At 41.4% G+C, this 12,960-nt stretch overlaps 1 long non-coding RNA gene across 1 annotated transcript; it reads right to left on the bottom strand.

Moving 5' to 3' along the window:
• Positions 1-8,359: 8,359 nt before the first annotated feature.
• Positions 8,360-10,168, bottom strand: LOC144405470 (uncharacterized). The gene is made up of 3 exons (XR_013467076.1): positions 9,859-10,168; positions 8,624-8,655; positions 8,360-8,509 (listed from the first exon to the last, which is right to left on the bottom strand). It is a non-coding gene; the product is annotated as an uncharacterized LOC144405470 (long non-coding RNA).
• Between the last annotated feature and the right edge of the window lie 2,792 nt (positions 10,169-12,960).

Below are 12,960 nucleotides of genomic sequence, written 5' to 3'. Positions count from 1 at the left end.
GCAGACCCATGATGTCCTTGCGCCTGGTGGAGACATGAACACAGATAGTGGCAGTATTTTAATCACCTAAAATGTGACTCAAGAACAGAAAATTGAGTATAATTGGTCAAAGACGCATTTGAATGTCCAGTATGATTACAGCCCTCCAGGGTCCTTTTTGTCCTCTCAGATGAAATTCGCCAAAAAGTGGACAAACATTAGAGCTGGTAATGGCCGTCCCTGGTGTGAACAACTCATCAATCACTGACAGATATGGAGTATGTTTGTCTTGCTAGCATTTCTACTGGAGCCCTTAAGGTAGCTGTAGTAGTTACATAAGCCGACTGAATGGCAGTCAAACATTTGTGCTAGATAAAGGGGCCCTTGAACGCTGTGAATCCACCTGTGTGCTGTTTGTCTTCTCTCACGGAGCTCCCACACATTGTCCGACAGTGGTAAAATATACAAGTGTCGTCAAACACAGCAGGGTGTTTGCATTCTGCACTGAGTGCACAGCTCCTCTATGTGTTCATGAATTTATATAAACAAGGCGATAAGTGTGTCACATAAGTACAGTTACATCCGTAGCATGACATGTAGGCACCTGGAGAGCTACTTGAGGGGAGCTTCAACACGGGCAGCCGGGGATCAAACCATCCAACCCTGAACTTAAAGAAAAAGCAGTCCTGACTCCCGACCCGTTGTCACCCATAATAAATATGAATATTCTGGCACATAAAGCACCCAAAAAGCAGTGCATAGTCGTTACACAATAGTGTGTTGATTACTCAGCTTTAACAACTTATTGTTTCCTAGTTTGTTTTGCTTATGAACAGAGAAGAAGCTTTGTATTTAACAGAAAGATAAAAAGTTGGTTTTACTCCAGAGGAAAAATAGGCAGATTCCATAGACTTTAAGCTGGCTTTAAAAAGTGTGTTAAGAATGACTCAATAACTCAATTTCAAAATTGTACATTCTTTCTCTTTCTCTCTGTAATTCAGGGAGTGGGTTTCTGAGGTACATAATGTGCCATACTGGTGCTGGATGTTACTCCGGGACGGGCTTTGTGGGGCCAACATCGGCAGCTGGGCCTACCCTCACCCCCCACCCTCCATTTACGCACACACACACACACACACACACACACACACACACACACACACACACACACACACACACACACACACACTGTATCCATTTGTGTGTGTATGTTTTGTGTTCTGTGATTGACAAGGGGAATCCTTCAATAGAATTCCGTATGACAATTTATTTGAATTTTAACCCTTGAATGGAAACACTTTCATAATAAAGGTTATGTGTCCCTGAGCAAGACACCTAAAAAAAAGTCAGTATCTGTCGACTTGGGAGTGAGAATGCATTAACAAGAAGATAATAAATTCATTTTCTCAGCATCTCAAAAATGTAACACATCCTTTATTTCAAGCAGAATAAGTGGGAAATGGGAATGAGTTGTGTGTGTGGGACACATAATCTGACAGGAGCCCATCAGGCCTGTACGCACACACACACACACACACACACACACTCACACAGTCATCATCACCTCTCATAATTATCAGACATTGTGGCGACTGTGTGTCGTATTGCCTCCTTCTCTCGACTCCATCCGTCTCTGTCAGTTTGGCTTCATCCGCTCTGAAAGACTCCTGTACTGTTTTGTGAGCAGAGATCACATTTGAAAGAAGGAAATCCCAAAGTTCTTTTTTCATAAAGTCAAAGGAAGCTTTTCTGGAAGGAGTCCAGAACCTTTTCAACCCAGCAGAGGCAACAAAAGGACTCCATAACAGACGCTTTTCATTCAGGTTGGCAAAACGACACAGCGGAACGCAAAGAAAAGGAATAAAAAAAAAAAATGGATTCAGAAGTCACGCTTCACGAGGCCTGGTGCCTGAATGCTGTAGCTGCACGCAGTCCAAGGCATGAGACAGCGTCATACACGGCACCAACAAAAGAGATAACACAACAGACACTCCGGGATTAGAGCTGAGCATCTGTGTGCGGCTGTGCCGTGCAGTGCGCGCTGCTTGGTTGTAGTTGTTGGCCATGTGTTGGTGTCTTGCTGGCTGACTGGACCCGGCTAATTGCTGGTCTGCATAATCTGTGTGGGCACTGAGCCATTCACCTTGGCATCAACAGATGACCAGACCTCTCCGGACACATAGGAGGAGCACCATAATGGTACTCTTTATAGAGTCATCGTTTTAACGTTTCTAATTACTTTACTGAGGGTTAATAAATAATTTACTAATACATACAGTAAAAAGCCACCACACATGGGAGGATTATGAGAAAAGGGTTTGATTTGCGGAGAGATCCTGAGGGCCCCAACAGCTCTCCTACAGAGGAAAAACTCCGACCTTTTGATGGGTTTCTCTTTATGATTGTCTTTGAAGTCCTTTTGTATCTTGTTGTAGTTAGTGTGTGAATTCTGGGCATTGGCCAGGTTAAAGACTAGCTGAACCTAATCTGTAACAGGTTGCATTTTGGCCTTTGTCATGGCTCAAAAATCTCTCATTACACTACAGGTCATTTAGCGGATGCTTTTATCCAGAGCGACTTACATTTCATTTTTTAACGCACGGCTTTTTTACATTTTGCCCAGGGAGCAATCAGGTGTTAGGTGTCCTGCTCAGGGACACTTCGACATAGGGCAGGCAGGGCTCAAACCACCAACCTTGCAGTTCCCGGCGCACCCTCTCTACCTCTGCGCCACGACGGAACAAGATAAATAAATAAAAAAAATTGTTTTCACGCTCGTCAAATAAAATCATCAAATAATACAGTAGGTCAGTGTCCCTCTGTGCCTGAAGTCAATGCCCAGAAACGCTCGTAGGCGTCTTTATGAGATGCAGCAGGCTTTGAAGTAACCCATCCATGGCATTGTGGGACAGTCACACCAATTGACGTTGAATAAAGAGTGAGAAACATTGCTTGGGGAGTAGGTTTGGGTCGGTGGTTTAGGTGAGCTCATGTTCACACCTACTGACCGAACACCCCAAGGCCGTGGAAATACTGCGATAGAATTCTTCATTGTTGTGTGACAAATAGACTACCAAGCCATCACAGTTTGCCTTGTGGTCATTGGGTCAGTGGCACAGCATTGGGAGTGAGTTTTTTTAAACCTCAGCCCAGCTCATTGTTGAGTTTTCAATTCAATTTCAGACATTTACTTTGAACAGAGAGTGAATTTGAGAATTTTAGGCTCTACTGTAACAAAGTGTTTGTTTAGAAAATAAACCTATCCCCATTCAGGACTGCGCCAAGTCCGCCTTAGGCCCGGGCCTTTCAGCTGGCTGAGCTTTCGGAGCTCTGGTTGTGATGAATAGGGACCACAGTGTCTGGAACTGGCCAACACTAGCCTGCCAATCAATTTGTTTAACTCCCCAGGCGAGGGCAGTGATTGGTGGACCCTGCACACACACTCCCTTCCTGCCAACAAAGCAGCCCATATGCCCTCCCAGCAGGGGCCGGTCCTGATACGGGGGCCCATGCATTTAGGGAGCCAGTTATAGGAATTTTGAGCTAATGGGATGAAAGGACTACCATCAGTGAATTGAAGCACAGAGCAAATCAAGTGGAATGCATATTCATGGTGTCACTCATCGGTCGGCCTGCACCTCCATTCTGCACTCCCCGCAGCCCACCACACCGCTGTCAGGGACTAAACACTCTCAGTAGCATGGGGGTTCATTTAATGTCAGCATAATAACTTGAATTAAACATGTCTAATGAGAAGATCTTTGTTGAGAGGTGGACAAAACCAGTTTAAAGGATTCAAAATATATTTGTCTTTTTAAATCATTCAATAGATTGTGTATTAAATTAAATTGTAAACACCATACAAGGTAGAATACAGGGTATTCCATGCAACATAAACTTCGAGCAAGACAAAATCCTTTAGGACCGAGATAAGTGTGTATTTACCAAGCAGTGTGTATACAAAGTGGAGGCAACCATCCGGTAGTAGACTAGTATCTAGTTTGGATTTTTGTTTGGTTGCAAGCAGAACGAGGATGGGGTTAAGCTAAGGCTGAATAAGATATTTCTGGAAGTCCAAAATGTTACAATTAACTTTGATGAAGCAAATAAATACACTGTGAATGGGTGAAAGTCCCAAAAATAAAACTCTGACAACTTCCAGACCGTATAACACAATGTTGACCTGCCAATCACAATGTTGGCGCACCCTAAAGCGTCCCCTGCATTAACTAATTGAACGTCATGCTATTTTGAAGACTTTTGATTGAGACCATATACTCATGTTTACTGATGGAATAAATCCAGAGTGAAGTAGAGTCATAGGATGCCGGGCAGAGAGCATCGTCAGTCAAGTGTAGTTTGACTCAGAACTAAAGTCAGCATACCTCTGCTGTATTCATTTCTAAAATCATCAATCTTGACATGATGTTTGCGAGTCATTTATTCTCATTAAGGGGATCATTTCTGGAGTAGTTCTTTCATTTCAAATAGTAGACCGGGAGTATTACAAGTAAAGGGACAACAAATACTTTGTTGGTAAAAGTGTGTTTTATCAGCCCTGTCCTCTAGAAACTACATTTCTATTGTAGAACGTTTTTTCTGCATGACTTTGGCTGGATGGATGGGTGGATTTTGATGAAAGTCAACAAGAGGAGATGCAGTGCTGGTTTATAAATACAAGTCTAATTCGGTTTTGGAAGGACTGAGGCTAACATGTATATGAGTGAACATGCTGTTTTAGTTTTCATACTATTTCATTAACATTGTCCCAACTAAGCCAAGCTTGTTCTGAACGAAATGAAAGGTGTATAAACATTTATACTCACATTTTGGTGCCCCGGACCTCCCTTGAAGTTTACTCCAGTGCAATATCATCAAAATTGCTAAAATAATACAGAGGTTGTTATGAAGTAATTATTATTTAATGTTGCGCTCTACATTTTGAATAATTACATAATTACAAATCAAGCCAATTTATTATTCCATGTAACGTTTTATCTGTGTATCAATAATTAATCTGTGCATTGTATCCATTTTACTTGGATTAGTGCTTATGACACTAGGGATTTCTAATTACACCACATAGAGACATATTTAGGTTGCTTCTAATTATTGGATGTCTGTTAATAATTTTTACGGATTAGTAAAGTAAAGCCAATTACAATCAAACATCCCAAACATATTGAAACCAATGGATCTGAGAGGATTTGCAGCAGATTTATCTCCAAAAAAACATTGCTTATACATCTGTGGGCCATTTGATGCCTGCAGCTCTAACCCTTAATCACAAAGCTGATTGTTTTCACCCTACAGAACTATTTGGAATAGTTGCTAATCTCCCTGTTTTGGTCAGACATAATCTGCCGGAGTCTGATTGAGCTGCATAATCCCTGAATGAGGAAACGTACAACCCCAAACCCCCCTGTCCCCAGGCCCCTCCTGGATCTCTCTGTAGCTGGCTGGAGATATGACCCCACCCCCGTCTCTTCTGGCGTAGCTTCTCTACTGTATGAGTCTGCCCTGGGGGCTAAACAATATGCCCCTATTTTTCTTTTAATTAATCAAAAGCTAAATCTGTTTCTGTGAGAGCTGCCCTGCTCAGTGTGACTGACGGTGTTGATAGGAGATGCTGAGGGCTTTCCCCTGCTGATTGGCTTCCCTTTGTCATTTATTTCCTGGTCCATCTCCAAAAACCCTTCCCTTCTTTCTTTCTCTCCTCTTCCCTCCACCTTCCTCTTCTTCCTTCCTAACCCCCACCCCCCGTTGTCCCCCTCTCTTTGTCCTGTCTTGGCCCAGCGCCCTGTCAGATCCAAGGTCAGAGTGTCTCGGCCCTGTAAGCTGTCGTAACAGTGAGCAGGCATATTGCATAACTGATCCTAGATCGGCGTCTGGAGCGTCACTGCACCACCGTGCAGCATTTGGGGATGCAGTGACGTGGAAGTGACTGACATCGGAGCGGTTGAGGAATGAATGGAGGATGAATGGCACATATCAACAGACAACTCTGAGCTCTGTGTGTGTGTTTATGTGTATGCGTGTGAGTGTGAGGAAATAGTTGTTATTTTAGGGGGTGTTGAACATATACAATTAATACAAGAGTCCATGACAAAATTATAACGGAAAAGTTCCTTTTGCTTTAAAGTTAACAAAGAAAGCGTTAATCGTCATCTAGTAAAATATCTTTGTAATATATTGATCAAAGATTTTGGTTTCTTTATCAGATTTTTGATCATTTCTTTTCATCAATTCTAAGTCTAATTCTAATCAATTTAGAAATATTTATAATATTTTAAATTCAATCGCATGTTTGGTCAAACTAACATTCTAATACTAATTCTAAAGTATTCCAAAAGAAGTGTTAAGAAACATCATTTTATGGTAATTTCAGAGAAGTTGTGAAAAGCAGGTGTTTGTCATTGGATGAATGACAGCTTAATTGAGAATCAAAAGCTGTTGGCAGTTCATTTCCTGACAGCGGCTCCCATGCGTGTGTTTTAAATTTTGTAAGCCGGCTTAGTTTTTCCTTCCACTTGGAGCATGAACTGTAATGTTTCACTCAAAGCCTGCAGAGATTTACCAGAGTCCTTCTAGGAAAAGCATCCCCCAATGATGACTCTGTCATAATCCTGCATTCTGTCTCAGTCCCCCCCACAGCATGGTGCATGTCTACGCTTTGAGCGCTCTCTGCTGGCAGCATTGGACAGAAGCATCCTTCTGTGACAGATCCGGTCAGACTATTCCACACTCACACATTTAAAACACACACTGTCTAATACCTAATTCAACTAGGTCTTAAAAACACAGCAGACCACAATAACCTGTTGATTTCATGTCGATGCTCCTCTAGTTACTGTTCGTCATTTAAACTGGACGACCACTGTTAGTTGGAAGATACCGCTGGTGCTGGGAACTCCCCCTTCTGTAATTTATTATGTACATTCTTATAATAAGTTATTTAAATCCTTCTAACTTTAAAAAATAAGCAATTCCCTAAATAACAATAATCTCAACACACCATAAAGCATTTCTTATTGACTGATAAGATCAAGTATACTTCATATCCGTAATTACTAGTCACTCACTGACTTTTTGTCCTTAGAGCAGAGGTCTTCAACAGGGGGTCCGCGACCCCCAGGGGGTCTGCGGAGGTACTGCAGGGGGCGTCGCGAAATATTTGGTTGACAAGACAATTTTTTTTTTTTCAACCATTTTTTTCCCCACAAATTTAAATGTCTTCAGTATTAGGATCAGTATCAGTAGTATTGTATTTATTGTCTTTAAATACACATTAACATGAATCCAACATATTGTAGCGAACGGGAAAATTGACTAACATTCAGCTACCAGCAGCTCTCTCAAGCTGGACACCGGTTCCCTCACAGCTCCTTTCATGCTGATACGACATCACAGGCACCAGCCTATCAGATTCATTCATGCTCACGTCTGAAGAGCGCCGAGCTCAAAAATAAAAGATGGCGGACCAAACTAGAATAGGGGGTCCCTGCTCCATCTCGCCATCAGTTTGGGGGACCTTGGCCTGAAAAACGTTGAAGACCCCTGATCTAGTTTCAAAACCATGACCTTCTTGCTGTGAGGCAACAATTCTAAATAATCACACCGCCCTGTTCCTGGGTGTTTTTATTTGAAACTTAATTTATTGTTATTTAAATTGTTTTTCATGTTAGACATTTAGTTTACGTGGCAGAGAAGAACTGGTTTGCTCTAGATAATTCACATGCTAGATTACGTTTGGTATGATAGGAACTGTGTTTAGGAATGACTAACCAAAAACCAGAGTCACTAGACTCTATGACTCTGGTTTTTGGTTCTGCTCATAACCTCGAGTGACTAGAGATTATGAGCAGGTTAATAGGCATCAAAAGATAAAATGAATTAACGAATGAATTAAGGGTTGAAATACAATTGCATCAGTCACAGTGTAAGCACAATGAAAAGAATAAACAGGAAACTACACAGTAAAATCGCCAGTGTTAATACAACACTTAAAGAGTCAATTTTAACACTACCTCAGTGAACATATGGTCCCTATCTACAGAGTGTTAAATGTACACTGAACACAGAGTTAAATTTCCAGAGTCAATTTTACTCTGGTAAGAGTTAAAATTTTACACTAGGTGCAGTGTAGTGTAATAATATTAACTCTAAGAAGTGTCAATCAAGTTTTACACTATGTAAGAAGTAACACCCATAGTGTTATTCACATGTAACACTAAAGAGTTATAAAAGAAATAACCTTTCCAGTGTTAAACCTACTTTACACTATGTTGATTATGAAATCACTCCAAAGAGTGTTGATTTTTAACCAACTCCTACCAGTGTTGCATATCTACGCAGGGGGAAAAACACACAGACAATTGTATCCATACTGTAATACATATTTATTCCAAGTAAACATGAAATATTGGCATCAAAAGTAAACCTAAAACATGTAAAGCTCACATCTTATCACAGTGGCAAAGATCTTGGTTGGTGCTGGATGACAGGACTGTTTTGATCAACATGATGGTATCTGCAAAGACAGCAAACTGAAATCAACATTATGGTCTACAACCCCATACAAGCTGACAACCTGAAAATACCCTATTTCAGCTTTAAAAATCAAGTACATCAACTTATTACTTACCACCAGAGCACCACAGTACATTAAAGAACAATCTGAAAGAAAAAAGGAAAATATACATATTAAGTAACTACGTAACTACGTAGACCCCTCCGCCGTAGCCTGACGTGCACCTCCGAAAAAATCTAACTGCGAGTCGAGTTGACGTGGACCGCAAGTGCTGTGATTGGTCCGCTCACAACGTAATTTGCGGCAGTTGCTGACATTTGAAAGTATCGAAAGTGCACTTGCTCATCCAGGTCCCTCAGTGGGTGAACCAGTGTTGTAAATTCACGTCTTCTCCGTAGCCTGCGCTTCAATATGAGATTCGGCTCACCAAGGATTCGGCACCCGCAGAAACACACAGCCACACCCGCCGCCGCCGTAACGTGGAAGCATAAATTAAGCTTACAGCAGCTACAGCCATAGACATAAAGAATAGACATCGACCGCTGCTGCCTAGTGGTGCTGACGAGCCGCGGGGCCGCCAACTTGGACCGGTCACCCGCTCCACTCAGTGCCAGCTGGCGCAACGAAGTGTCAGCGCGTCACTCGCTGAATACAAAAGCGGATGTTCACGGGATTTTGTAGGCATGACACCGAAAACATGATTCGGCGTATTTTAATATTCATAGTAGGCGTAACAGTAATAATATTCTGGTATATAATATAATAAAAACTATTTGTTTGCGCCTCAGCAGCCAATGCAGCGTCTACTCTTTATATGTCTATGGCTACAGCAGCAGCTAACGGGAACCGAGCCTCTCGGAGCCGCGGCTCGTTAACTGGGTCGACTCGGTGCATTCCGCCGTCTGCCGGTGAACTAGCGGGTCCTATGAGCACGTCCGCATGTCCGCGACATGTCCCGCTATGCTCGACCAAATTGTGACGTGACGCTAAAGCGATTTGCTCCGGCTCAAATAGAAATAATAAATATGACTGCTTCAACGAATTTTTGTCATTTTACTGAAATAAATGTGCAAGCATGACATCTAACACACCAGGACAGCTCGTCCTCGCTGACATTAACGTTACCTCGTGTCGTTTTTGTTCAGTTTGGTGTTGCGAGTTCAGACATGTGGCTGCTACATTTAAGCTAACCGCCGACCCGATATCACGTTAGCCATTTGAAATTCGGTATTTGAAGACACGTACCCAACATTGACTAGTGTGGTGAATGAATACGTCCCTTTATTCTTATACAGATTCTACTGGAATGAAGAAAAACAACGGGAATAGTTTATAGTAGAAAGACTTACCACAGTATTTCGATGCGAGGAAGATGGCGATGCCAGAATCCACATTCTCAGTTTGACCGGGAAAGTTGGTGGGCGGGGCTTCCCAGAGTATTTTTTGTGATACTCTGGAAGGTATCTTGCTCTAATCAGTGTTGAATCAGGGCCTGAGAGAGTCAATAACACTGACAGAGTAAAACCTCTGTTAACTCCGATTATTTTCACCAACACTGGAAGTTTTCTGGTTCAATTTTACTCTGTCCATTGTTGGAAGAACTCCGGAAGAATTAAAATAGTTTGACACTGCCTTTTTGACACTGGCAAATTTACTGTGTACCAGGATCGAAGACAGACCTGTTTTTAATAGCTGTTTGGGCCTTCGTGCGTGTGCGTCTGTGCTGTTTTTGTTGATATTGTTATTGTTTTGAAGGGAATATGGTTGTTTTCATTCTTAATTCACAGGGCACAGATTCGTTCAGACCCCACTGGCAGAGAACAATGGACCATCTGTGATCAAGCACAATGGGAACGTCAGCATAGTTTAGACGCAGAGAGAAAGAAGGGCGTGAGGGGGAGAAGAGGGTTAGGGAGGCAGTCAATGACACGATCAAAGGGATAGAGATAGGCAGACGGTTAGAGCTTTTTCATGGTTATGGAGTCATGGTTGATGAGGTATTTGGCGCGTTAGTTCCCCCTTGTGGAAGAGCCCCCTCTAGTGGCCATAAGGGATCACCATTGCGTACAGAAACACTGACCTCAGTGTACATGCAACTACACCTAAGATGGAAAAATGTGAACGTCCTGTTAGGTGTCAGAAGGATTACAACGGTAGACAAGGTTAATAACGTAATGTACCATATTTATGTAGGTTGTTTGTGTGTGTGCACACCCATCTTTTGTTTGTGTGCGTGGGTCTGCATTACACATATTTTGGGGAGTTAAACTGGTTGACACAGTCACATTTTGGGGGCCGGTGTTCATTTTTAGGACAAATAGAACGTCTCCTGAACATAAGTCTTTAGTGTTTGTAATAAGGGTTTGGATGACAGCTAGACAACGTTTTTGTTGTTTGTTACGTTGTTGCGTTACGTTGTTGCGTTACGTTGTTGCGTTATATTAGTGGAAAGAAGAAGGTCCTGATAAAAATGAAGGTATTCTTAAAGGTTTCCAAAGCTCCTCCTAAATTTTTGTTACATTATTATTCTAGAATAAATACATTACAAGAAAATATTACAAAAAAGCACTTATTAGGATGATTGCTAGTATAATCATGGCAAAAGCTTTGGACTCTAGTTGCTATCAGGTAGCTAAATATCAATAGCATTACACCACTGATTGTCAAATGAAATACTAATAATATTAGTATTAGTAATTAGTAATATTTAAAATTATATTTGTTATTTTTTTCTGACAGACAAACTGGACAATGGAGCTTCCGGCCACATGTTTAACTCAGGGGAGACGTGTGGTTGCATTTCAGACCAAATGGTGTGCCATATTGGGGTCTGTTTAGAATTCTGACCCTGAGCTGAAGGCTTTATGCAAATATATGACAGTAATTAAATTAATCAGTGAAAAGGGATTTACTTTCTGAGGATTTTCAAGGCTGACATATGGTTTGTTTGTTTGTTTGTTTATTAGGACTGCTGGAACACCCAAGGATAAGACCCCAATCTATACATGAAATATACCTATCTAAAAATGTATGTATTTTATGTATCCAGCATGTTTTTAAAGAAAAATGTAACGTGGTATGACACAGGGGCGGAGGTTTACATATGGTCCATAGATACTAGTCACGACCAAAGTTTGGGAACCCGATGACCCTGCGAGAAAAGATGCTGTCATTTGATTGGCTGTCAGAAACGTGAATCGTCATTACATTACAGGTCATTTTAGCTGACGCTTTTTTTCCAAAGCGACTTACATTAGACTTTAAACCCATGGCTTTTTACATTTTTGCCCGGGGAGCCCCCAAAAAAGAAAAAGAGGTATACGTTTTTCATCACTCAGAAGGTAAGTAAGTAACGTTAACTATCAAGCAGCACAGGTCGGTGTTAGTAACAAGTTAATGAGTGAAAACCTGCTAGCCTTACAATGCTGCCCATTCTACAATGGAAACATATTTTGAAAGTTGTTATTGTAGAGTTCCTTATGGCGCAAATTCTTGTGTCCGAGCCCGACGGAGTCAATGTCTCAACTGTTCATTGCACATTTGCACATTTACGTTTTTTTTACGTTATTTATAAGTTATTCGGGAATAGCCCGCATCTCCCTTTTACCACTTAGTGGGACCATGCTAGTTTAGCCAAGTACCAACAGCCTAGCTCAAAACTCAAAAGTGATAATAACTGGTGATAAGTAGGCCTACTGTATGTTAATACATTTTAGTCAAAAGTAATTCCAGCTTGCAGTTTTAATAGATTACTATTTATTGAGTCCATATTCAGCATGGGTCCTAATTTTAACTATTACACTCTACCAGCCAGGTAGGGGCCCTCTACCCGGTATTGTGAGGGAAACAGATGCACCACACAGATTTCGTCATGCGCTATAAATCATGCAATCAATACGTATATTATACATATATATATATATATATATATATATATATATATATATATATATGTGGGAGTGGGAGCACTCGATGGTCTCTCCAAAAATCGCCTGATATCCATGGCTAATTAATCCCTTTCGAACAGGTGTTTGCTGCTGTGATATACTGTTGGTTTGCTAAATCAATTCCCACAAATGAGACTGAGATATTTGGAACTTGTATACATTCAGAGCACAGGAATTCAGTTTCCCAATTGTGTGACTATGTTGATGTTTACAGCTATTGTGTCTCACTGTGGAGTGTTAAATTCCCTTATGAACACACGTGAGGAACAATCAAGGCCTCCCGTATAGGTGCCTGCTGCAGCTGTGTATCTTTAGTTATTTTATTTATTTTCCACAAGTGCGGGCAGGACTTATGGCCTGCATAGCTCTGTTTAATCATTCTCAATGATGGCCTATTTATGCTACTGTATTTATAGGCGCATTTTTATTTGAGGGCAAATAGGGCAAAATGCCTCTTCGGGGGATACAGGTTGCAGCCCCTGTCGCAGATGGACCCCAAGGATG

This window comes from Gasterosteus aculeatus, chromosome 3, assembly GCF_964276395.1.
Source record: "Gasterosteus aculeatus chromosome 3, fGasAcu3.hap1.1, whole genome shotgun sequence".
Taxonomy (NCBI): Eukaryota; Metazoa; Chordata; class Actinopteri; order Perciformes; family Gasterosteidae; genus Gasterosteus; species Gasterosteus aculeatus.
The sequence above is the reverse complement of the archived record's forward strand: the minus strand, read 5'-3'. Positions and strand labels throughout refer to the sequence as shown.